The sequence below is a fragment of the Leucopleurus acutus genome (genome assembly GCF_964270905.1).
Source record: "Leucopleurus acutus genome assembly, chromosome: 12".
In the NCBI taxonomy this organism is placed as follows: Eukaryota; Metazoa; Chordata; class Mammalia; order Artiodactyla; family Delphinidae; genus Leucopleurus; species Leucopleurus acutus.
Genome location: NC_139154.1, coordinates 46,159,725 through 46,187,303, shown reverse-complemented (window position 1 = coordinate 46,187,303; position 27,579 = coordinate 46,159,725). Strand labels below are relative to the sequence as shown.

Sequence of the window (27,579 nt, the reverse complement as noted above, 5' to 3'; positions counted from 1 at the left end):
CTTTGGCCCTTGCCTTTTTAATCTACTTGTTAAGTTTGTCTCTTCCAGATTACAATAGTTTCCCTTCAAGATGACGGTGATGCACAGATTCCAGCTACTCCTCAGAATAACAAGAGAAGTCACCATGGGCCCCTTAATGAGACAGGACGAGAGCTCTCTGACCCCAACTAGGTAGGGCCTACGAGCCCCATGCCAACATGAGGAAGCTGGAGAAGACAGACCTTCGCCCTTCATCCTCCCAATAAAGATTTATTGGGATTCACATCTCTCAGGGGGGGATTTGAGGAAGGAGATAGATGGGCTCCAGGCTAGACATTTACAACTGGCCTCCTGTTCACACTTCCTGGGGTGAGAAGAAGATGGGCTCCAGGCCGGACATTCATTACCAGCCCCTTGTTTACACTTCCTGAAACAAGAGACAAACGGGCTCCAGGACTACATATTTATGAACCAACTCCTGTCTGTATTTCGAGATCTGCACCTCGATATAAAAACCGGCAACAGAAATAGGGTAAATAACCAGACATTGGACATTTTTATGGCAGGGACAGAGTGGGACTAAACCCTGTTAAAAGATCAAGAGGTCATACATTTCCTATCCTTGGGGCAAGGGAAACATTGCACCTTAGGGGTCAAAAAGGAGGGGGCACCACCCCATAATATGTGATGCTAAAGCCATGCTAAGGCCTCTGGGCTGTAATCCATCTTGGAAAAAAGTTGCTCACATGTGTTGGGAAGGGTCCTAGGGCACGTCAGGTGCAGAAAAAGAAACCAGATAATTGGCCAAAGGTAAACAAAGACCCGGAAGAACTGCCCTATATAAATGACTTAACCACCTCTTTACTGCGCTCCTCCTCTTTAGGGAGGACGTCCACACCCTTCCTCTACAGGTGTGCATCTCTGCCTTGCTTCTATCTTCACTAAACTGTTTCTCTGCATGTTCTCCCACTTGTTATTGTGCTATGTGTCTAATAATAAACTTTGTACCTGTTTTTACAAAAAAAAAATAGTTAAATCTTAGATAGTGAAAAATGGTAAATGAAACAAAATCTTTTTTTTTTTTTTTGCTTTGGTCTTGTATTTAAATAAGGCGATCTCCTTAATTCCCAGTAGTCTGAGAATTTATAATGTTTCATAACTCTATCAGATTAGTATACTAATGACTATTATATAAAAGTTGCTGTCTATATTATTGTATGATTTTTTTTCCTTTGGGTTAATTAGAAAAACATCTTCCAACATTAATTAAACTGGTGATATTACTAAATGAACACAATCTCATATTTTACCACAAGTATTCTTTATCAACTAGTAAAACCTATATCCCTATAGTAGGCACACAATAAACATCTGTTAAATGAATTAACGAAAGGTTCACAGGCCTGAAATTTCTGTAGTCTGAAGTCTCATGACCTTGCTCCTAAATTCTACTTCAATATGGACATTGCCAAAGGTATAGTTTTTTTATGAAGACTTAGAGATTTTCCTTTGATGCTTTAGGGGCCCTCCACATAGATTTCCTCTAAGAAACTATATAACTAGTATCACACTAATATTTCATGAAATAATTGGAACAAATTAGGAGAGATCTCTATCACACCCATAAAAGCTTTGTATTCAAATACCTTGCTGCCCAGCTGAAAGCTCAACAATCTCTGTGCAGAAGCCGTAAGGCTAAAAAGGCCCTAAGAAATCAAGATGCCACAAGAGCCCCAGAGGGACCCCTGTTAATTTGACAAGGATTAAACTATTGATACAATATTCTTGTGTAAGTCATTTAACTTCTAGGAGCTTCAGTTTCCTCACCTGTGAAAAATGGAGGTTGGTCACTCAAGATTCTTTAGAAAGCAAAGCAGATTTACCTTCATTATCCCTTCAGAAGGCAAGAAGCTTCAGAAGCCTTATAAAAAGGGTTTTGAACCTTGTTTGGGTGATGGACAGCTTTGAGACTTCAATAAAAGCTAGACACTTCACCTCAAAAGAATTTTCACGTGTACAAAACTTTATATATAGTGCCAGGAAAGTTTAATGACCCTCTGAAGTGGTCCATGGAACTCAGAAATTTCTGTAAGTTTAAACAGAATTCAATAAATTGGGGACATGTTAATGAGTTTGAAAACAAAGCAGTACTTTGTACCTAAATCTTTTGATTTTTTTAAAACAAATTAAATTTTTTTTTTTTTGCGGTACGCGGACCTCTCACCGTTGTGGCCTCTCCTGTTGCGGAGCACAGGCTCCGGACTCACAGGCTCAGCGGCCATGGCTCACGGGCCCAGCCGCTCGGCGGCATGTGGGATCCTCCCGGACCAGGGCACGAACCCATGTCCCCTGCATCGGCAGGCGGCCTCCCAACCACTGTGCCACCAGGGAAGCCCAAAACAAATTAAATTTATTTTAAATTTCAAATAATAGTAAAGAGGAATTTATTACTTTTATGACTACCAAAGAGAAACATGGTTTTGAAGACCTGAAAACTACTAGCTTAGATAATTAAACTATGCTGGTAAATCAGAGTTCCAGATAAGTGATACCCGAAACCATTATGATTGTATGTCAATCTCAATTCTAATGAACCAACTGTAATAAAAATATTTACTTAGAATTCCACATTTAAACAAACGTGTTCCTTTTGATATTCTTTTTTTGGACAATCCATTTGGATATAGGCCTTCAATAAAAATATAAGCTAAATACAAAATATTTACTTGCTAAAATGGCTCAAATTTCTGAAAGATTAAATAGCAATCATGTATTTTAAGAGTTGAACACAGTCTCATCGCATCTTAATTTATAATTAAGATGAGTTAAGACTAGTAAGCTACAACATAAATTTGCTCATTATTTTATCTTGCTAAGAAAAAAATGTTAAGTTTTCCAATGTAAAAGGAATGAAAGTAGAGGGGCCTGACTTATCACAGAGGGAAAGAAAAAACAACTATACAATTCTGTAGAGATTAATGAAATACATGCAACTAATACTGGTGTTAAGGTTTTACAAATCATCTACAGAATAAGCCAAACGGATACTAATATCTGCTCTCACAATAGAGATTCCAATGTGTAGATTTTTTTGTACAGGCTGCCGTTAGGATGCCTCTTGTCTAAAATGGGTCCCTGGGGAACTAGCAAGAAGAAATTCTATGATTATTTCCTGATGCAATAAAGGGAGAGGCCTTTGCAGTACTAAATTTAAGGAAAATAATGACTCTGCTCCAATTGTGATGGCAATATCCCTAATCAGGAATATAAAAGTAAAATGTCCACAATTTCTCGTGTATTCCTTTTTTGTATTTTTAGTTAAACAATATTTAATTTTAATTTAATTTTCTTAAGGAAGTCTTTCTCATTAGCTCATGAAGTCATAAATTGGATCTTTTTATTATAAATTACAGTTTGTACAATTCACAAAAGAAAAACATTTACACACATTTATATACCCCACTTAAAGCAACACGGATTCTGGATTCTCCAGTGTTTCACTTACAGATTACTCGGGGATTGTGAATATACCACTGTGTTTACTTGAATAACTGCACATTTACCAGGAAATGAAGCAAATATCTGGAATTTAGTCTACAGTCATCCTTACGCGCTTAATTTATCTTCTAGATTCTCACCTCTGTTTATCAAAGAATGGTACACTTACTAAAAATCACAAAGATAATCAGTAGCAGAGTTAAATTAGAATCTAGATTTAATGCTTCTCTCCTCTTCAGTTGTTTCTTTAGATTTCTAAGAAGTCCTACTCAGAGCTGCAGACATACTGGGCGAGACCTTACAGGGTAGACTTCATAAGTAAATGCCTCTATGCCTGACAGCAGGATTCGCCACTAACCTGCTTTTGTGACATCAGGTATAGGACAACTTCTTAGTATCTCAGTTTTTGCTATTAGTAAAATAAGGATATTGGAGCAGATGATTTCCAAGGTCATTTCCAATTAAAATACGTAAGTCTACATTTATGGAAGTCTATGAATGAGAAACAGAATTAGAGTTAAGTCCATTTGAGACTACAGTCACAGTTATGTATGTAGGATTAGAAAATGGCAAAGAAATGTGGAAAAAATACAAAGTTTACATTTAAAGTTTCCTTTCACAATTTAGGTTTGGACTTATCACTGAAAAAGGCCCAGAAAGCCTACCACTTTTATCCAAATCCCCAGCACCCTCCTTTCATGATGCCACTATTCTAATATCCACAAGGAGTACAACCTAAGAGTATGCTTTACTCCAAATATAACCATTCCCATACCTGGTCCAAGATGAACTGATCCAGTCCATCTATATCAGGGATTGGCAAACTTTTCTGTAAAGAGCCAGACAGTAAATATTTCAGGTTTTACAGGCTATCCAGTCTCTGTAGCAACTACTCAATTCTGCCTTCAAAGTGCAAAAGCAGTCACAGACTATACATAAATGAATGAGCATGGTGGCTATGGTCTAATAAAACTTTATTTACAAAAAACCAGACTGTGGGCAGGATTTGGCCCATAGGCTGTAGTTTGCCAATCCCAGTATAGATCACACCAAGAAACAAGATGGTATAAACCAGGTATTTTAAAATTTTCAGAGTAATTTCACAGCCTAGAATAAAAGAGAACGTGATACAGTAGAATGTACCAATGCAGGTATTCAATACATACTAGATGCTTAATAAATATACTTTTCCTTTCTCTTCTCAACAGTGCCATCCCAAACTTACTTCTAGAAATCACTCATTCTGGCCCTCTGACAAGAGATGGCCCTTGATTCTTCTTGGTCCTGGCAAATATGTTCCTGGTACACTGTGTCAAGATTTTAGTGCTCCTTCATTCCTCCCTGCCTCCCCCGCTCCAAGCCACATTAATCCAAAGGTGCAACTTCCAACCTTATCCATCTGGGCCCCAAATGTCAGTATTACTCGCTGTTGGCCCCGGGAAGGTGTAAAGAAATGGAGAAGAGAAAGAAGAGGATAGAGAGAGGGTAGATTCAGGTGGAGGACAGGTGAGCAGTAGCATTACCTCCCTTTCCTGACTCTAAAAAGGAGCCAGGTGCTAACCTACTGTTAATTTAAATGAAAATATTGTCTACTCTAGTGGGAATAAAGAACATTCCACTTTATGCTAAGTGCTTCCTAATGAAAGAACTCAGTTCCAACAGGAGGAAAAAAAAAACGACAGTAAGCTTTTTTTCTTATGCTTTTATCTAGATCACTCTACCTCCAGCTGTGATGTTTTTAAAGCTCCAAGGAGCTTCTACTAGTAACTATGGTTACTGCTTCAAAACAGTACAGAAAAAGTAGGAGGGAATAGCAATTTGAGGAGAAAAACAATTTTCTTGATTTTCATCAAATGAAACTAGGTAAAGTAACAAGAGATAGATAGGCTGATGGCTGGGCAAGGGCCTCAAGACTGTTATCGAGGTGCTTGATCTCTCAGCCCCACAGGTCTAGTACCTCAATGGATCATTTTATCTTATCCAAGAGTGGTCACCAAAAGCTAATTTAGTCATTTACAATGAACAGTATCTTATAAACTTAACGAATATTCTTGCCAGGAAGTCTGTCAATTTGCTTTCCAGCAGAGCAGTTTACTTGGGAAAAACAAATTAAAAGCACAAGGTTCCGCAGAAGTATATGATTCTGATCCTAAGAAGGTACCTATGGTTTTAACATAAAGCTGCCCACCTAATTCTTCTCAAACTTTGTTAGTCATAAAGGTTTTCATCAAATGTTCCTCTTTTCAAACTCCTTAGCAACCTTCTCAAGTTAATTAAATAATTCATACTTACACAGGGCCTATCATGTTTCCGGCACTGTATAAGACATTGGATACAGCACAATAAGGAAAAGAGACACAACTCATGCCTGTATGGAGCTTACAATCTAATGGAGAACAGACATTAAATACACAATTGCAAATTGTGTTAACATGCTATGAGGGAAAAAAACCTAAATGGTATTTACTGGGATATCAAGCAAAATATTCCAAACAGGAATAATGGGAGCCACCTTTACTGAGCCTTCACTAAATGCCTGGCAGGGTACATTCTTAAGTTAATATGCTTTGTCTCATACATGTCCCAGAACAATGTATAAGAAAGGTAGAATTATTCCTGATTTGCAGAGGAGGAAACTGATGCATGGGAGGCTGGTCACTTACCTATATCTACTTGATTCCAGAACCTGTTCTTTTTCTTACCCACAATCACACATCTTGCCTCCCACATATCCTAACACCACTATTAATTATTAAATTTTACTTGAGTTCTAAATTCTTGTTCTATCTCTACAATTAACTGACTCCATGCTTAAATCATGTCATTTCACCTCTTGGTCATTTCCCAAAATGGAACAGAATTACATGTTACTAAGGTCTTCCTGGCTTTTAAACTCTACAGTTTTATTATTTTTTTAATATAAATTTACTTTATCTATCTATCTATTTATTTATGGCTGTGTTGGGTCTTCATTGCTGCGCGCCGGCTTTCTTTAGTTGCGGTGAGCAGGGGCTGCTCTTCATTGCCGTGCGCGGACTTCTCATAGCAGTGGCTTCTGTTGCTGCAGAGCACGAGCCCCAGGTGTGTGGGCTTCAGTAGTTGTGGCACATGGGCTCTAGAGCGCAGGCTCAGTAGTTGTGGTGCATGGGCTTAGTTGCTCCATGGCATGTGGGATCTTCCCAGACCAGGGCTCAAACCCATGTCCCCTGCATTGGCAGGTGGATTCTTAACCATTGCACCACCAGGGAAGCCCCTAAACTCTACAGTTTTATGATTACTTAAATTTTTTTCCATTCCAGCATTTATACCTATCATATTTTACAGATCGTATGGTATAATTTAGGCAATTATCTAAATTTGAACAATTCATTAATTAATCATTCCACAATAATCACTGGTCAACTTTGTGCCAGGTATTCTTCTAGGTGTTAGAAATATAATAGTAAGCAAAATAGTTTAAAATCCCTGCCATGGTGGCACTTATAATTTAGTGGGAGGAGATACATGATAAATAAAACAAATAAGTTAATAATATAGTATGTTAGAATATGGTAAGTACTATGGAGAAAAATAAATCAGGGAAGAAGTATAGAAATTGCTTATTCCCCCATGCCTATTATGAGCAGGAATCTGTTAGGAACTAAGGCAAAAAAGACAAGCAATACCTGAGCGCCTGGCCTTGACCTGATCCACCTGCGTAAACACAAATATGAGGAATTCTAGAAAAGACAAAGTACAATGGGAACACACAGGAAAAAGCCACAAAGCAGAAGGAACTGAGCTGCAAACTGGATTTTGCTCTCTTACACACACACACACACACACACACACACACACAATCAAAAAGGAAAAAAATCATGTAAAAAAGAATAGGGGCCCTATATTTTAAAGCCATGTTTCGAAATTTTACAAAACCTTATTGATAACTGGGTTTTTTCCCCAACATCTTTATTGGAGTATAATTGCTCTACAATGGTGTGTTAGCTTCTGCTGTATAACAAAGTGAATCTGCCATACGTATACACATATCCCCATATCCCCTCTCTCTTGCATCTCCCTCCCACCATCCCTATCCCACCTCTCTAGGAGGTCTCAAAGTACCGAGCTGATCTCCCTGTGCTATGCGGCTGCTTCCCACTAGCTATTTTACATTGGGTAGTGTATATGTGTCCACGCTACTCTCTCACCTCGTCCCAGCCCACCCCTCCCCTACCCGTGTCCTCAAGTCCATTCTCCATGTCTGCATCTTTATTCCTGTCCTGCCACGAGGTTCTTCAGAACTTTTTTTTTTTTCTTTAGATTCCATATATATGTGTTAGCATATGGTATTTGTTTTCCTCCTTCTGACTTACTTCACTCTGTATGACAAACTCTAGGTCCATCCACCTCACTACAAATAACTCAATTTCGTTTCTTTTATGGCTGAGTAATATTCCATTGTATCTATGTGCCACATCTTTTTTATCCATTCATCTGTCGATGGACACTTAAGTTGCTTCATGTCCTGTCTATTGTAAATAGTGCTGCAATGAACACTGTGGTACATTACTGGTTTGGAATTCTGGTTTTCTCAGGGTATATGCCCAGCACTGGGATTGCTGGGTCGTATGGTAGTTCTATTTTTAGTTTTTTAAGGAACCTCCATACTGTTCTCCATAGTGGCTGTATCAATTTATGATAAATGTTTTTTAAAGATATGGAAAATAGAGACACAGACTATTTTCCTATTTGGGAAATTATTAAGATACAAAGTGTACAACAAATGCTAAAGGAACTTCTCTAGGCAGGAAACATAAGAGAAGGAAAAGACCTACAAAAACAAACCCCAAACAATTAAGAAAATGGTAATAGGAACATACATATTGATAATTACCTTAAATGTAAATGGATTAAATGCTCCAACCAAAAGACACAGACTGGCTGAATGGATACAACAACAAGACCCATTATATATGCTGTCAAAAACAGACCCGCTTCAGACCTAGGGACACATACTGACTGAAAGTGATGGAATAAGATATTCCATTTCCATGCAAGTGGAAATCAAAAGAAAGCTGGAGTAACAATTCTCATATGAGACAAAATAAACTTTAAAATAAAGACTATTACAAGAGACAAAGAAGGACACTACATAAAGATCAAGGGATTAATCCAAGAAGATATAACAATTGTAAATATATATGCACCCAACACTGGAGCACCTCAATACATAAAGCAAATGCTAACAGCCATAAAAGGGGAAATCAACAGTAACACAATAATAGTAGGGAACTTTAACACCCCACTTTCAGCAATGGACAGGTCATCCAAAATGAAAATAAATGAGGACACAGAAGCTTTAAATGATACATTAAACAAGATGGACTTAACTGATATTTACAGGACATTCCATCCAAAAACAACAGAATACACTTTCTTCTCAACTGCTCATGAAACAATCTCAAGGATAGATCGTATCTTGGGTCACAAATCCAGCCTTGGTAAATTTAAGAACACTGAAATCATATCAACTATCTTTTCCAACCACAACGCTATGAGACTAGATATCAATTACAGGAAAAAAATCTGTAAAAAATACAAACACATGGAGGCTAAACAGTATGTTACTAAACAACCAAGAGATCACTGAAGAAATCAAAGAGGAATCAAAAAATACCTAGAAACAAATGACAATGAAAACACAACCCAAAACCTATGGGATGGAGCAAAAGCAGTTCTAAGAGGGAAGTTTATAGCAATACAATCCTACCTCAAGAAACAAGAAACATCTCAAATAAACAACCTAACCTTACACCTAAGACAATTAGAGAAAGAAGAACAAAAAAACCCCAAAGTTAGCAGAAGGAAAGAAATCATAAAGATCAGATCAGAAATAAATGAAAAAGAAATGAGGGAAACGATAACAAAGGTCAATAAAACTAAAACCTGGTTCTTTGAGAAGATAAACAAAATTAATAAACCATTAGCCAGACTCATCAAGTAAAAAAGGGAGAAGACTCAAATCAATAGAATTAGAAATGAAAAAGAAGAAGTAACAACTTGACACTGCAGAAATACAAAGGATCATGAGAGATTACTACAAGCAACTATATGCCAATAAAATGAACAACAAGGAAGAAATGGACCAATTCTTAGAAAAGCACAACCTTCCAAGACTGAACCAGGAAGAAATAGAAGATATAAACAGACCAATCACAAGCACTGAAATTGAAACTGTGATTAAAAATCTTCCAACAAACAAAAGCCCAGGACCAGATGGCTTCACAGGCGAAATCTATCAAACATTTAGAGAAGAGCTAATACCTAACCTTCTCAAACTCTTCCAAAACATAGAAGAGGGAGGAACACTCCCAAACTCATTCTATGAGGCCACCATCACCCTGATACCAAAACCAGACAAAGATATCACAAAAAAAAGAAAACTACAGTCCAAAATCATTGATGAACACAGATGCAAAATTCCTCAACAAAATACCAGCAAACAGAATCCAACAGCACATTAAAAGGATCATACACCACGATCAAGTGGGGTTTATCCCAGGAATGCAAGGATTCTTCAATACACGCAAATCAATCAATGTTATAAACATATTAACAAATTGAAGGAGAAAAGCCATATGATCATCTCAATAGATGCAGAAAAAGCTTTTGACAAAATTCAACACCCATTTACGATAAAAACCCTCCAGAAACTAGGCACAGAAGGTACTTACCTCAACGTAATAAAGGCCATATATGACAAAACCACAGCCAACATCGTTCTCAATGGTGAAAAACTGAAAGCATTTCCTCTAAGATCAGGAACATGACAATGCTGCCCACTATTATTCAACATAGTTTTGGAAGTTTTAGCCACAGCAATCAGAGACAAAAAAAGAAATAAAAGGAATCCAAATTGGAAAAGAAGAAGTAAAACTGTCACTGTTTGCAGATGACATGATACTATACATAGAGAATCCTAAAGATGCTACCAGAAAACTACTAGAGCGAATCAATGAATTTGATAAAGTAGCAGGGTACAAAATTAATGCACAGAAATCTCTTCATTCCTATACACTAAAAACGAAAGATCAGAAAGAGAAATTAAGGAAACACTCCCATTTACCACTGCAACAAAAAGAATAAAATACCTAGGAATAAACATGCCTAAGGAGACAAAAGATCTGTATGCAGAAAACTATAAGACACTGATGAAAGAAATTTTAGATGATACAAACAGATGCAGAGATATACCATGTTCTCAGATTGGAAGAATCAATATTGTGAAAATGACTATACTACCCAAAGCATTCAATGCAATCCCTATCAAATTTCCAATGGCATTTTTCACAGAACTAGAACAAAACATTTCACAATTTGTATTGAAACACAAAAGACCCCGAATAGCCAAAGCAATCTTGAAAATGAAAAACTATACTACAAAGCTACAGTAATCAAGACAGTATGGTACTAGCACAAAAACAGAAATATAGATCAATGGAAGAGGATAGAAAGCCCAGAGATAAACCCATGCACATATGGTCACCTTATCTTTGATAAAGGAGGCAAGAATATACAATGAAGAAAAGACAGCCTCTTCAGTAAGTGGTGCTGGGAAAACTGGACAGCTCCATGTAAAAGAATGAAATTAGAACACTCCACAACACCACACACAAAAATAAACTCAAAATGGATTAAAGGCCTAAGTGTAAGGCCAGAAACTATAAAACTCTTAGATGAAAACATAGGCAGAACACTCTATGACATAAATCACAGCAAGGTCCTTTTTGGCCCACCTCCTAGAGAAAGGGAAATAAAAACAAAAATAAACAAATGGGACCTAATGGAACTTAAAAGCTCTTGCACAGCAAAGGAAACCATAAACAAGACGAAAAGACAACCCTCAGAATGGGAGAAAATATTTGCAAATGAAGCAACTGACAAAGGACTAATTTCCAAAATATACAAGCAGCTCATGCAGCTCAATATCAGAAAAAACTCAATCCAATCCAAAAATGGGCAGAAGACCTAAATAGACATTTCTCCAAAGAAGATATACAGATTGCCAACAAACACATGAAAGGATGTTCAACATCACTGATCATTAGAGAAATGCAAATCAAAACCACAATGAAATTATCACCTCACACCAATCAGAACGGCCATCATCAAAAAGTCTACAAACAATAAATGCTGGAGAGGGTGTGGAGAAATGGGAACCCTCTTGCACTGTTGGTGGGAATGTAAATTGATACAGCCACTAGGCAGAACAGTATGGAGGTTCCTTAGAAAACTAAAAATAGAACTACCATACAACCCAGCAATCCCACTACTGGGCATATACCCTGAGAAAACCATAATTCAAAGAGTCATGTACCACAGTGTTCTTTGCTGCTCTATTTACAATAGCCAGGACATGGAAGCAACCTAAGTGTCCATCGACAGATGAATGGATAAAGAAGATGTGGCACATATATACAATGGAATATTAGCCATAAAAGAAACAAAATTGAGTTATTTGTAGTGAGGTTGATGTACCTAGCGTCTGTCATACAGAGTGAAGTAAGTCAGAAAGAGAAAAACAAATACCATATGCTAACACATACATATGGAATCTAAAAAAAAAAAAAAACCAAAAATGGTTATGAAGAACCTAGGGGCAGGACCAGAATACAGATGCAGATGTAGAGAATGGACTTGAGGACATGGGAAGAGGGAAGGGTAAGCTGGGACGACGTGAGAGAGTGGCATGGACTAATATATACACTACCAAATGTAAAACAGATAGTTAGTGGGAAGCAGCCGCATAGCACAGGAAGATCAGCTTGGTGCTTTGTGACCACCTAGAGGGGTGGGATAGGGAGGGTGGCAGGGAGACGCAAGAGGGAGGCGATATGGGGATATATGTATATGTATAGCTGATTCACTTTGTTATAAAGCAGAAACTAACACACTATTGTAAAGCAATTATACTCCAATAAAGATGTTTTAAAAAAATACCGTATGCTAACACATATATATGGAATCTAAAAAAAATGGTTCTGAAGAACCTAGGGGCAGGACAGGAATAAAGACGCAAACACGGAGAGTGGACTTGAGGACACGGGGAGGGGAAGGTGTAGGCTGGGACGCGGTAAGAGAGTGGCATGGACATATATACACTACCAAATGCAGAATGGATGGCTGGTGGGAAGCAGCCACATAGCACAGGGAGATCAGCTTGGTGCTTTGTGTCCCCCTAGAGGGGTGGGATTGGGAGGGTGGGAAGGAGACACAAGAAGGAGGGAATATGAGGATATGTGTATACGTATGGCTGATTCACTTTGTTATACAGCAGAAGCTAACGTACCATTGTAGAGAAATTACACTCCAATAAAGATGTTGAAAAAAAAAAAGATAAAAAGTGATCTGAAAGTTATAGGCTTAATACAAGTCAAATAAAAACCAAAGTGTGTTTTAGAAACATAATCATATAAGAAAAGAGTAAAAGAGTAAATAAAAAGAGTAAAAAAAATAAGAGTAAATCTGTAAGAAAAAACAAGGAAATTTTGAAAAAGAAGAGTAATGAGGGTAGATATATCCTAATGATTATGAAAGCAGTTGTTGATATGCTTTTCCCATTTGCATTTCCTTCTACTTACTTCCCTACTATTCTATGAGTAGCATCCATTTCCTTGGAGAAGTTTAAATATAAAAGAGAAATATTTAATGCTCACCTTCTGAATTAAAGAAAGGATTTTGCAGCAAGATTAAGTCTTAAAAGTCTGGTTTTCCCAAAGAAGGAAAATTTTTTTAACACTAATATTTTCTGACCAAGCCTGAAAGACTCAGAGTACAGTTTCTTCCACTTTGTAGAGCAGATATCCCTTCTGCTCATGACAGCTAGAACATAATGCCTACTACCTAGGGTCGAAGGAGGATAAAACCTAGAGACTGTAAATTAAAGCCTCAAATTCCTGATTCTGGCCAAAGGACTGTGGGATAAAGAAGTAGAACAGAGACAGGAGAAGCAAGTGATCAGCCCAGTACTCCCATTACCCTCTCCAGCTGGAGGCTGCAAAAGGAAAGGAATGTTTGAAGGAGTGGGGAAATCTGGGAGTTAGAATGGATTTTGCTCTGCTTCCTGTTGAGAAAGTGCGAAGTCACTGCCTTCCAGTAACATCCTGCACGGCCCCAACTGCCCTGCCCCCCAACCAAACTTTTACCTCCCCTCATGCACATCTAGCACAAGCTGGAGAGAGCCACATCAAAGCATAGGCACAGAAGCACAATCAGATTGAGGAAGGTGTGAGATCGGCTCTGGGGTCTCCCTTTTCTCCCCTGTGCCATGGAAGGCTCTGGGAAATTCCTGGGTGCTGTAAAGTAGTTCAGGAAAGGTAACTTAAGATGCTGGATGTTGAGTTTGCCAGAAGAGGTCATTGTCATAGGGGCAAAGTAGCTCCATAGCAGAGGCCTGGAAAAGAGACCACCTGGCTAGCGAGTCAATGGGAATCCCTAGCCAGACATCAGGTTACCTGTGACACCTGGGAAGATGGCAATACATCCTGGGAACCAAGAAAACAGATCTCAAGTAACATCAGTTGTAAACTTCAGCTTCAGATATCTGAAGAATACCCAAGGACAAAAGCACCACAGTAGTCACAATTCCAGGGAATAGCCTGACCAGTTACTTTAAAGGAGAGACCAGTGAGAAACAGAGAAGATAGCACATGGATTGAGGGTTCTGGTATCCTTCCATGATTACAAGGTCACACAAGCACCCATAAGTCTGGATTCCATTGTGGGAAGGCATGAGAGAAGAGATGCTACTTGAATGACTAGTATCCAAACAGAGACTGAAATATCCAAAGAGATCAATTTAAATTACTACATAAGACTTAGTTTACCAGCTTGGAGTAAGACTGGTACTCTTCCTCCAGTTACCCAGTTCCCAGAGTTCATCAAAAGGAAGAGATGACTTATAGAAAAATAAAGAAGCTATATTTTCTTTGCACACCTAAGTGAGTATGAGTAAGCTGTGATCCTGCTACAGATTTTATGATGTTTATTTTCTGTGAGAATTCAAAAGAAAAACTTTTTGGCGTAATAGAAATCAGCATCGCTTTAAAAGTAACAATGGACTTCCAGTTCAAGATGGCAGACTGAGCGTCTATCTCTTCTCCTTCTTAAACACCTCATGCCAGGCCACAGAACAAATGAGTGAAAAATCACCGAAGATGACCAGTACAACTCTGATGATAAAGAGTAAATGCTGGCCACAGCACTTACTGTGGGTTTAAAGTCTCTGTCAGAGGGCTTATAATGTGAACTTTGAGTTGAAGATAATAGCAGGTTAAGGACAATCTCAACAGACTGTGATCGAGGGAAGATAACTCAGAACTAATCAGAACTCTCCCTGCAGATAAATTCCTTCCCTATAGCAGAAGTTGAAGGAGGGACAGGGACAAGCTTGTTAGCCTTGTCTTTGCAAATGCAAAGAAAAGGGGTGGGGTGGGGAGGAATCCACATCCCATTTACCACAGCAAGTAGGAAACCAACTGGCAGAGTCCTGTGGTCAGCAATGATATTCAGTGGAAGACAATGCTTTGTAAAGGAGAACACTGACCTGTACCAAATTACACCAGTTACCAAGATGTTACCAGCATCAGAATCATTTAAACTGTTTAAGTGCATACTGAATCATACTGGTGCACCCCAGACATACTGAATCAGATTTTTTTGTGAGTGAAGCTAGGAATCTGCATTTAAACTGGGTCCCCATGGGATTGTTACATGTATTCAAGTTGGGCAACCACTGATTTAGACATTCATTTAAAAATTCTATAAAGAAGAAAAGCCAAGAATCACCAGCTACTTAATAAAAACTAGGAGAGGCACTAAGGTGAAAAAGCACAGGCACCATGACCCACAGAAGAGACAGTAAAGCAAAAAAAAAGAAATAAGATGTTTAGCTTATATTGGTATCTTCAGAGAGATTCAAGAGGTCAATATAGGGGCTTCCCTGGTGGCGCAGTGGTTAAGAATCCACCTGCCAATGCAGGGGACATGGGTTCGAGCCCTGGTCTGGGAAGATCCCACATGCCGCAGAGCAACTATGCCCATGCGCCACAACTACCGAGCCTGCGCTCTAGAGCCTGCAAGCCAGAACTACTGAGCCCGCGTGCCACAACTACTGAAGCCCACGTGTCTAGAGTCTGTGCTCCGCAACAAGAGAAGCCACCGCAATGAGAAGCCCGCACACCGCAATGAAGAGTAGCCCCCAATCACTGCAACTAGAGAAAGCCCACGTGCAGCAATGAAGACCCAACGCAGCCAAAAATAAATAAATTTATTTTTTAAAAAAAGAGGCCAATATATCCATAAAATAAAAAAACTCTGTTCATAAAATATAGCAACCAACAAAAAAGAATTTTTAGAAAAAAATAATTTTCAAAATGAAATAACGTGACTTTCAGTGACAGCCAAGATGGTAAAGCCCATTACATCTCTCCCACCCATTACAACTAGTAAAAACTCTGGAGAGAATCCTAAAAGCAACTACGTGAGAACTCTGAAAAATAAACAATGGCAGGCGCATTGGGGAGGGAAGTCAAAACTTGAAGAATAAGCAATAGGGCAGTGAGTTTACTCTATTTTAAAAACCCTTTCTTTGTTTACCACTTTAACATGAGGGTGGGTAGAGTCCCAGAATTACGCAGCAGAGGCACATAGCAAAAACTCCAAGAGAAAGCCCCTCTTTCTCACTGGAGTAAAAGGGTCATCTGCAAGCTGGAAAGTGTATAATTTTGGGGGTGAGGTTTCCAGTTCCTTTTCTTTTCTTTCTCTTCTGACCCGCTCTGAAGACAGTCCAAGTTATAAAGCTATACTACTGAGGCAGGAAACCTAAAAGCCTAAGAGAAAACTGGCCCCAACCTCCTAAGGAACTAGAAAAAGGAGCCATCGTTGTATGAAGAGTATTGGAGCGGGGGAACTCCTCACTTCTCCTTTTTTTCCCCCTAACCTTTCAACCCAGGAGGGCCTCAATGGGGTATAACTGTACAACAGTGAGGTGCGGGGGGAGGGGGTAGCACCAAGACTCTGAGAGAAAGCAACTTCAGCTTTCTAATGAGAAGGCCAGGAAAAGACCCCTGGGAGCCAGAGAACATAAGCAAAGTCCCCAAGAGTACAGAGACAGAGAAGATTCCACAAGGTGCATAAGTATAGATAATAAAGAGGTATCATTTTTTTCCCCCAAATGAATCTTTAACCCAATGCAATTCTAATCAAAATCCTTCATATCCTTATTGTTTTAACTTGATGAATATATTCTAAAGTAAGTCTGTAAGAACTACTACCAAAAAAAAGAGCAAGACAAACATTTTTGAAAGTCTAGTGAGAGAAAATTTAAAAGTTACATTAAATAATATAACATTAAAAGAGTATGGGGGGCTTCCCTGGTGGTGCAGTGATTGACAGTCCACCTGCCGATGCAGGGGACATGGGTTCGTGCCCCGGTCCGGGAAGATCCCACATGCCGTGGAGCAGCTGGGCCTGTGAGCCATGGCCACTAGGCCTGCACGTCCGGAGCCTGTGCTCCGCAACAGGAGAGGCCACAACAGTGAGAGGCCCGCATACCGCAAAAAAAAAAATAAAATAAAGAGTATGATAGGGCTTCCCTGGTGGCACGGTGGTTAAGAATCCACCTGCCAATGCAGGGGACACGGGTCTGAGACCTCATCCAGGAAGATCCCACATGCCGCGGAGCAACTAAGCCCGTGCGCCACAACTACTGAGGCTGTGCTCTACAGCCCACGTGCCACAACTACTGAAGACCGCGTGCCTAGAGCCCGTGCTCAGCAACAAGAGAAGCCACTGCAATGAGAAGCCCGTGCACCGCAACAAAGAGTAGCCCCCGCTTGCCGCAACTAGAGAAAGCCCGCACACAGCAACGAAGACCCAACGCAGCCAAAAATAAATAAAATAAATTTATGTAAAGAAAAAAGAGTATAAATACATAGCAACATAAAAAGAGATCAAAAGAACATTATATAGACAGACAAATACACGTATATATGGGAATCTTATATATGATAAAGGTAGACTTCAAACAGTGGGCAAGAAAAGAAACATTCAATAAATGCTATCAGAAAGAATTAACTAATTTACGAGAAAAAAGTTAGATTTCTACATAACATAATTATAAAAATTCTGAAAGATTAAACAAAAAATATTTATGCAGATGGCCAACAGGTGTATGAAAAGAAGCTCAATATTGCTAATTATTATAGAATTGCACATTAAAACTACAATGAGGTATCACCTCACACCAGTCAGAATGGCCACCATTAAACATTAAAAAGCCTACAAATAACAAATGTTGGAGAGGGTGTGGAGAAAAGGGAACCCTCCTACACTGTTGGTGGGAATGTAAACTGGTGCAGCAACTATAGAGAACAGTATGGGGGTTCCTTAAAAAACTAAAAATAGAGTTACCATATGATCCTGCAATCCCACTCCTGGACAAAACTCTAATTCAAAAAGATACATGCACCCCAATGTTCACTGCAGCACTGTTTACAATGGCCAAGACCTGAAAGCAACCTAAATGCCCATCAATGGAGGAATGGATAAAGAAGATGTGGTACATATACACAATGGAATACTACTCAGCCATAAAAAAGAACAAAATAATGCCATTTGCAGCAACATGGATGAACCCAGAGATCATACTAAGTGAAGTAAGTCAGACAGAGAAAGACAAATACCATATGATATCACTTATATGTGGAATCTAAAAAAATGATATAAATGAACTTATTTACAAAACAGAAACAGACTCAGACATACAAAACAAACGGTTACTAGAGGGTATAGCAGGTTGCGGGGGGGTAAACTAGAAGTTTGGGATTAACAGATATATACTACTATATAGAAAATAGATAAGGACCTACTGTATAGCACAGGAAACTATACTCAATGTCTTGTAATAACTTATAGTGGAAAAGAATCTGGAAAAGTGTATATATATATATATATCTCTGAATATAACTGAGTATATATATAACTGAATCACTTTGCTGTACACCTGAAGCTAACACAACACTGTAAATTAACTATACTTCAATTTAAAAAATGGTTAAAAAAATTTTTAAATGATAGAAGACCAACAGCCAATAAACATATGACAAAAAGAAGTCAAATAATTGCAACTTAAATGACATTCCTTTTCTTTTCTTTTAGATTCCCATTATGTTTTTAAAATTTAAAAAAGTCTAAGTATATGTGTGTGTCTGCATTCACTTAAGTGTGTCAAATCTTTGGATTTTTCTACACTGAAAAAAGAAAAGAGAAAAAATTAGAAGAAATCTGAATACATACTTATCTTCTAAACTTCTATACATAAGAAAGAAAACATATAAAATTAAAAGGCAAGGGCTTCCCTGGTGGCGCAGTGGTTGAGAGTCCACCTGCCGATGCCGGGGACACAGGTTCGTGCCCCGGTCCGGGAAGATCCCACATGCCACGGAGTGGCTGGGCCCGTGAGCCATTGCCGCTGAGCCTGCCCATCCGGAGCCTGTGCTCCGCAACGGGAGAGGCCACAACGGTGAGAGGCCTGCGTACCGCAAAAAAAAAAAAAAAAATTAAAAGGCAAATAAAAAGGGTAAAAGTATTTGTTTTGACACTAAGTATCAAGAACCTTAGAAAATGTTGATGCCCCCCTGAGAAACTGTCACAATTTAGGAAAGTCTTCAATTCTAGACTCATGTTTGACAGCTACATGACCAGATAAATCACACACCACTTTGAGCAGCAGTTTCTTCATTGTTAAATATGAATACAAGCCACTAATTCTCAGGGTCGTTGTGATATTTAAAAGAGCAACAAAGCACGTAAAAAAGTCTCAAAAACTATAGAGGAGATGGTTGACCCAAGGCCTATGAACTCTGGGGGACTTCAGAAGGTCCTCGAACTCTCTGAACATCTGTGAATGTTTGTGAAAAGTGACTACAGCTTTAAGTAAACCCTCCAAGGGGCTCCTGATCCAAAAGAAAACTGAAAAGCACTACAAGCAAAGAGCAAAATCAAAGTGAAGATATTCTCCCCTCTTGATGCGTCCAGCTTCATATCTGGCACATATAGGCCGAAATCAGGAACTCACTATAAAAATCCAAGTAGTATTTAAGAGGATATTAAACTTACCCCATTTATTTCAAAACCCCTCAGAACAGTACTTAGTGATTTGTTAGCATATTAATTCAACCTCTGACGTAGTTGTAAAGAGAGCCTGAAATCAGGAAAACAGTATTACAGTCAGTCATACGTATTTGGATCAATCACATGAAATTAATGCAATCCGCTCTAGAAAATGAGAGTAGGGGTGGGGGTGAGGGTGGTGGCAGTAAATAAATTTAATATATTTAAAGCAGTATTCTAAATTCATTAAGATATTCATAATTAATACATAAGCTACCTTGGGACATTCTCTTGAAGCAAACAAAAACTAGAGGTTTTATGTATATATTTTTAATAAAATGGGATATAGAAAATTATTGCTCTTTCTCCAAAATAATTAAGACTAAAAGATTAATTCTAAAACTTCTACTTCTATATGGTGAGCCATACTTTCATTTAAAAAAAAATTTAAAGCCCTATAAGTGAGGCACACTGATAAAATTCTACCCAGTCAAGCATATGGCAAGCAGACTAAAAGGTAATATTAATTAAAATGAAAACTAAATAATTAAGAATTTAAAGTACTTGAGGACTTCCACTTCCGGGAAGGTGGAATAGATATATTTTTCCCTATTCTTCTCACTAAGTAAAACTAAAAGTCCTGGACAACATATATAACAAACATAAGAAGACTCCAGGGCTTCCCTGGTGGCGCAGTGGTTGAGAGTCCGCCTGCCGATGCGGGGGACGCGGGTTCGTGCCCCAGTCCGGGAGGATCCCACATGCCGCAAAGCGGCTGGGCCCGTGAGCCATGGCCGCTGAGCCTGCGCGTCCGGAGCCTGTGCTCCGCAACAGGAGAGGCCACAACAGTGAGAAGCCCACGTACCACAAAAAAAAAAAAGAAGACTCTAAAGGTGGAGAAATGAAAGCAGATCAGGTAGAAATCACCAGATCTAAGGAAAACAACATGGTGGTGAGTTCTACGGGTTTTCTTCTGTGCCCTATATATTCTAGACTCGGAGTTGAAGAAGCTGGCAACCTAGAAATACCAATAGGCCCAGACCCTCCAAAAAACCAAACAAACAAAACAAATTCCTGTTCTCCCAGCCAAAAGATCAGGAAAGAAACAATCTAGACAAAAAGCTGTTATACCCAGACAAACTCTATAAAACAAAACAAAACAGAACTGTGGCGCCAGCATCACCAGCAAAGGTCAAGTGGAGAGCCTGGACTTCCACCTCTGCCAAACTGTGACAAGGCACCCCATACTCCGCACCACAGGGGTGTCAGAGAAGGCCATTTGGGAGTTGGTCCCTACCAGGTGATAATGAGACCTCCTTCCGCTTGGTGTCAGTGAAGACCACATGGAAAGCTTAGATGTCCACCTGGCAGTAAGAAGGTGTACTTCCCCCTTCCTGGTGTAGGCTGGTGTCAGAAGAGGCCTAGTGGAGTCAGGCCTGTCACCACTGCCCAACAGTAAAAAGGCCCTCCCCTCCCCCTCAGTACAGGTGTACACTGAGGCACACCTGCCTTCCCAGCCAAGGAAAAGTCAGTGGAGGCCAGAACTCCCATCCCTGACAAGCAGTAATGAGGAATCTCCCACCAACTTGAGAGTCAACAGAGGCAGAGTGAAGAACTTGGACTTCTATCCACTCTGCGCAGTAATGTGACAGAGCACTCCCCTCTTTCCCATGTTGGAGCAGTGCCAGAAGAAGCCAACTACATCAGAATGTGTAAATAAGATCCTGAGTCGCAGAACATAATATCCAAAATGTCCAAGTATCAAATAAAAATCACTCATCATAACAAGAACTCTCATAACACTCATCATAACAAGAAATATGTCAAACTGAATGAAAAAAGACAATCCACAGAAGCCAATACCAAGATGAGGAAGATGGTAAGATTATCTGATGAAGACTTTTTTTTAGTGTTAAGTAATATTTACTGAACATATATTATGTGCTTAGCTAATGCTATAAACATATTATACATATTAACTCTACCCTTACCATAATTCTGTGAAGCAGTTACTGTCACTAATTACTGTTATTAATCCCATTTTACACATGTGAAAAGTGAGGTACATAGAGATTAAATTACAGATAAAAACCCCAGAGGTTGCCCGGATTCATAAAGTTACTGAGAGGTAGATCCTGGCTTAGAACCCTGATGGCACCCCTCCTGACATAATGTTTGAAGTGGCCATTATAAAAATGTCTCAAAGAGCAGTTATGCACATGCTTGAAACAAATAAACAAAAAGATAGGGAGTCTCAACGAAGAAAAAATACACCAAAAAGAAAAGACTTCAAAACTGAAAAAATATAAAAACTGAAACAAAAGACTCAACAGATGAGAACTACAGGAGAATGGAGAGGAAAGAGGGAAGAATCACTGAACTGGAAGACAGAACAATAGAAACTACCCAATCTGAACAACAGAGAGAAAAAACTGAAAACAAATAAACAGAGCCTTGGGGTCCTGTGGGACTACAACAAAAGACTTACCTTCCAGGACTTCCCCGGTGCAGTGGTTAAGAATCCGCCTCCCGGGGCTTCCCTGGTGGCGCAGTGGTTGAGAGTCCGCCTGCCGATGCAGGGGACACGGGTTCGTGCCCCGGTCTGGGAAGATCCCACATGCCACGGAGCGGCTGGGCCCGTGAGCCATGGCCGCTGAGCCTGCGCGTCCAGAGCCTGTGCTCCGCAACGGGAGAGGCCACAACAGTGAGAGGCCCGCGTACCGCAAAGAAAAAAAAAAAAAAAAGAATCCGCCTCCCAAGGCAGGGGATGCAGGTTCAAGCCCTGGTCTGGGAAGATCCCGCATGCTGTGGAGCAACTAAGCCCATGCACCACAACTACTGAGCCTGCGCTCTAGAGCCCACGCGCCTAAAGCCTGTGCTCCACAAGAGAAGCCACCGCAATGAGAAGCCTGTGCACCGCAACAAAGAACAGCCCTTGCTCACCACAACTACAGAAAGCCCGCATGCAGCAATGAAGACCCAACGCAGCCAAAAATTAATTAATTACTTTTTTAAAAAATAATATTTTTAAAATCTTAAAAAAAAAAATTTATCTTCCATGTCATCTGAGTCCCAAAAAGAGAGAAGAAAGAGAGTAAGACTGAAAAAGTCCTCTAAGAAACAAAAACTTGTAACTTCTCAAGCTTGGCAAAACACACAGACTTACAGACTCCAGAAGCTAAGTGAATCCTACACAGCATAAGCCCAAAGCAATCCATATCAAGACAGTTCACAGTTAAACTTCTGAAAACTGAAGACAAAGAAAATGTAATGAAAACAGCGAGAGAGAAATGATGCTTTAACTATAGGGGAAAAACAAATCAAATGATAGATTTCTTGTCTGAAACAAAAGAGGGGTGAAGGAAGTGGCACTGAAGTCCACATCTGATCATGTGTTTCTATATCTGTTTTTCTCTTGTTCATGACTCTTGGCATGCCTGGAATCTGGAGATTGAATGTCAGGTATTGCATAACAAAAACTGTAGAGGCTGTGACTGATATTATCTTTTTCAATAGAAGATTTTCTTTAGTTTCTGGTAGGCAACAGGAGCTAATCCAATCAGAGATTAAGCTAATTTGAAGCCAATTTTCAATCATATTAAGACTTATCAACATGCACCCCAATGTTCATAGCAGCATTATTTACAATAGCCAAGATATGGAAGCAACCTCAGTGTCTATTAAGAGATAAATGAATAAAGAAGATGTGGTATATGTGTATACACACACACACACACACACACACACACACTCACTCACACAATGGAATACTACTCAGCCATAAAAAAGAATGAAATTTTGCCATTTGCAGCAACATGGATGAACTTAGAGGGTATTATGTTAAGTGAAATGAGTCAGACACAGGAAGACAAATACTGTATGATAACACTTATATGTGGAATCTAAAAAATAAAACAAACTCGTGAATATAACAAAAAAGAAGCAGACTCACACATATAGAGAACAGATTAGTGGTTACCAGTGGGGAGAGGGAAAGGGGAGGGGCAACACAGGGGTATGGAATTAAGAGGCACAACTATTATGCATAAAATAAGCTACAATGATATATTGTACAACACAGGGAATATAGCCAATATTTTATAATAACTATAAATGGAGTATAACCTTTAAAAATTATGAATCACTATATTGTACACCTGTGACGTAACATTATACATCAACTATACTTCAATTAAAAAAAAAAAAAAAGACCTGGTCTCCTTCTCTGGTTCACCCTTACTGTTAGGATATAGTTATTTAGAGATCTCAACTGAAAGCCTCAGATATGTACCAGAACTCCTCTCTTTAGTACCATGAGACTGCTGAAAATTCTGCTTAGCTTCTCAACCTCTTAGTAGTCACCTTCAGCTCAACTTTTCTGCCTATTGGCTTGTGCAGTTTACTAATCTGCAACAAATTCTGGTGGAAACATGGTTCAGGCTTTTGGTTCAATTCTCTATGCTAACATTCTCTTCACCATCTTGGTCATTCAAGCTCTAGATGCCTTGGTAACCCTGAACTCCAACAGTCTCTCCACCGCTGTAGGATGACCAAAAGGTCTCCTCAGTTTCTGCTTCTTAGCAACCACTGTATGTTCAACTCTCCTGCCTCTTCATGGTATCATCTACAAAGAGAAAACTCCCCGAGATTATTTATGTGCCTTTTCCCATTGATAAAATTCAAAATTCAAAAATAAAAACTCTTGGCAAGGTAAGAACAAAAAATGAACTTCCCTACTTTGTTAAAACCTATCAGAAACCAATGGTAAACATTATACCTATGAATAAAGTAACAGATGCATTCTCATGTATGTTAAGAACAAGTTAATAATGTGCGAAATCACATGTACTATTCAACACAGTACTGGAAGGCTTACCCAATGCAATAAATTAAGGAAAAAAATATATTAATGCTAGAAAGGAAAAGACTCCCCAAAAGTCATTATTTACATATAATGTGAATACCTACCCTTATAAAACTCAAAGGGAACATAAAACTCATAAAGACAGATCTCTGTCCTTGTAGAAATTACATTCTAGATTTGGGGAGAAGGTAAGGAAGATAGGTAATAACAACAAACATACTAAATAGGTAAATTATCAAATCTGCTAGAAGGTGACAAATGCTGTGAAAATGTAAAGTAAAATAAAGGAGGGAAAGGGGAAATCAGAACTGGGAACAGACGGACTACAATTTTTTTTAAAAAATCAGAATCACTCCATCCCAGAAGAAACAAAAATAAAAATTACCTAGGAATAAAGAATTCTGTGGAATATGAGTAAGGTCTTCTAGTAGAAAACTAAGTTTCCAAAAGAACAAAACTTTCGAGTTTGAATGTAGAAACAGTCAATATACCTAATAAAAATAATTATCCTCAAATTAATATATAAATCCAGATAATATCCTAGCAGAATTTTTCATGCCTCTTACGAAGTATATTAATAACGTAGAGAAAAGACATGGATATGCATATACATATATATTTAAATAACAAAGAGAATTATGAAAACAACAAACCAGTTTTATTTATCCTACCAGATATCAAAAGTAAAAAAAAAAAGAAAGAAAAAGAAAAAAAAAGTCAGAGGATAAAATACCTAAACATGAAAACTTAATCTCAAGTTATTGTTGTTTAACGGGTATAAAGTTGCAGTTTTGCAAGATGAAAAAGTTCTGGAGATCAGCTGCACAAGGTGAATGTACTTAATACTACTCAATTGTACACTTAAAAATGGTTAAGATGGCAATTTTTATATTACGTGTTCTTTATAATTAAAAAAATGTAAGTGAATACTTTTATGCCACTAGGCAAAGAAACCTTTCTCACATAAACTAAAAAGTACACATAAGTCATAAAGGAAAAGACTGATTGATCTGACTGGTATAATTTCTGTACACCAAAGGACAATATAAGCAAAATGAAAGACTAGTAAAAACCTAAGAGAAAATATCTGGCATCATAAAAACAGGAAAAATGAAAAAAAGGATGAGTAATCAAAAGACCTAAAGAAATTCTACAAATCAATAAGAAAAATGTTCAACAACGAACAGGATAAGAAACAAAGCATACTGTGAACAGGCAATTCCCGTTAGAAAAAATACAAATAACCCTAAAAAATAAAAAATAGGAAAAAAAAAAACCTTACTAGTAATTAGTGAATTAAATATTAAAGACTAAGAAGACATTTTCCAAAAAATTTGAAAGCTAGACAGTAACAGTTCACAAGTGTATGAAATGATACTCTCAAAAACCTAATGATAAAGGTATAGACTGAAACAACAGTTCTGGAAGACAATCTGGCAATATCTTCCAAATCAAAACTGCATGTATCGGGACTTCCCTGGCTGTCCAGTGGTTGGGACCTCGCCTTCCAGTGTAAGGGGTGCAGGTTTGATCCCTGGTTTGGGGGGCTAAGATCCTACATGCCTCGGGGCCAAAAATCCAAAACATAAAACAGAAGCAATATTGTAACAAATTCAATAAAGACTTTAAAAATGGTCCACATCAAAAAAAATCTTAAAAAAAAATTGCATGTATCATCACCCTATATATGTGCCTCCTTACAGAAAATGACAACACTTTCTATAAAACAGTCTTAACAAAAAGAAATCAAACCTGAATCACATCAAGCCTCCATACCTAACTAAAAATGTACAGAAAATGCAGAGAACAAAAAACAAGTTAAACAATGCCATGGGATGCAATAAGCAAGAGCTAGAGTATGGAAAAAATCTGCAGGGCAAACCACCCAGTCTCTTCAATCAATACTGCAAAATTTAAAAAAGAGAGACAGGGAGGGAAGGATGGGAGGAAGGAAGGAGGGAGGAAGAAAGGAAGCTGGAGACAGAGAAAGAAAGGGGAATCAGGGAGAAGGAGTGAAAGAAAGAGAGAAGGGATGGGAGAAAGAGAGGGAGGGAGAAAAAGAGGAAAAATAGTTTGAAAGACTTTTTTTTAAAGGTGTATCAACCAATCAAACTGTAAACCTCATCTGGATCCTAATTCAAACAAGTAAAAAAATATGGAAGAAAATGTTTCTGACATTAAAACAGTTTAAAATTTGAACACTGACTGAATATTTAATGATACTAAAGAATTATTGTTGGGCTTCCCTGGTGGCGCAGTGGTTAAGAATCCGCCTGCCAATGCAGGGGACACGGGTTCAAGCCCTGGTCTGGGAAGATCCCACATGCTGCTGAGCAACTAAGCCTGTGCGCCACAACTACTGAGCCTGCGCTCTAGAGCCCGTGCTCCACAACAAGCGATGCCACCACAATGAGAAGCCTGCACACCACATCGAAGAGTAGCCCCCACTCTCTACAACTAGAGAAAGCCCACATGCAGCAAAGAAGATCCAACACAGCCAATAAGTAAATAATTAAATAAATAAAAATTAAAAGAAAAAGAATTATTGTTAATTTTCAAGTGTGATAATAGTGTTTTTCTCCAAAAAAAAAAAAGACCTTATATTTTCCAGAAACACATGAAATATTTGCAGATCAAATGACACGATATCTCAATTTGTTACAAAAATGTGAGAAGGGATAAAGTGAGAGTACAGATAAAACAAGATTGATCATGGGATGATAACTGTTGAAGGTGAGTAGAAGTTCACTCCTCTATTTTGTCTACTTGAAAATTTCCCTATAAAACATTTAAAGTGCATATACCATATGGTTCAGCAATTCCACTTCTTTTTATCTTAAAGGAACTATCAAGCAGGTGCATGAGAAAGTACATACAGGACACTCCTGACTCCACTGTTTGTAGTTTTAAAAAATTATAAACAATCTGCAGTAAAAACCCTGAGGGCCCAAATAAAACTGGTACAGCTATCGTACAAAACACAATGCAGAAACTGAAAATAACAACAAAACACAGATCTAAACATGCTGGAGAGTGAAAAAATCATACTGCCAAAATATATAAATATACCCCTTACAAAAAATAAT

At 38.5% G+C, this 27,579-nt stretch overlaps 1 protein-coding gene across 9 annotated transcripts in view; it reads right to left on the bottom strand.

Moving 5' to 3' along the window:
- The window catches only part of NCOA1 (nuclear receptor coactivator 1), a 259,910-nt gene that overhangs the window by 146,480 nt on the left and 85,851 nt on the right, over positions 1 to 27,579 (bottom strand). The window contains exon 1 of one of the 9 annotated variants that reach the window (XM_082852162.1): positions 22,118 to 22,131. The exons of 7 other annotated variants lie outside the window; for them this stretch is intronic. The gene's annotated coding sequence lies outside the window, so the exon portion shown is untranslated. Of the gene's footprint in view, positions 1 to 19,635; positions 19,653 to 22,117; positions 22,132 to 27,579 lie in introns of those variants that run through there. One more of the 9 variants, XM_082852163.1, reaches the window with a different exon arrangement.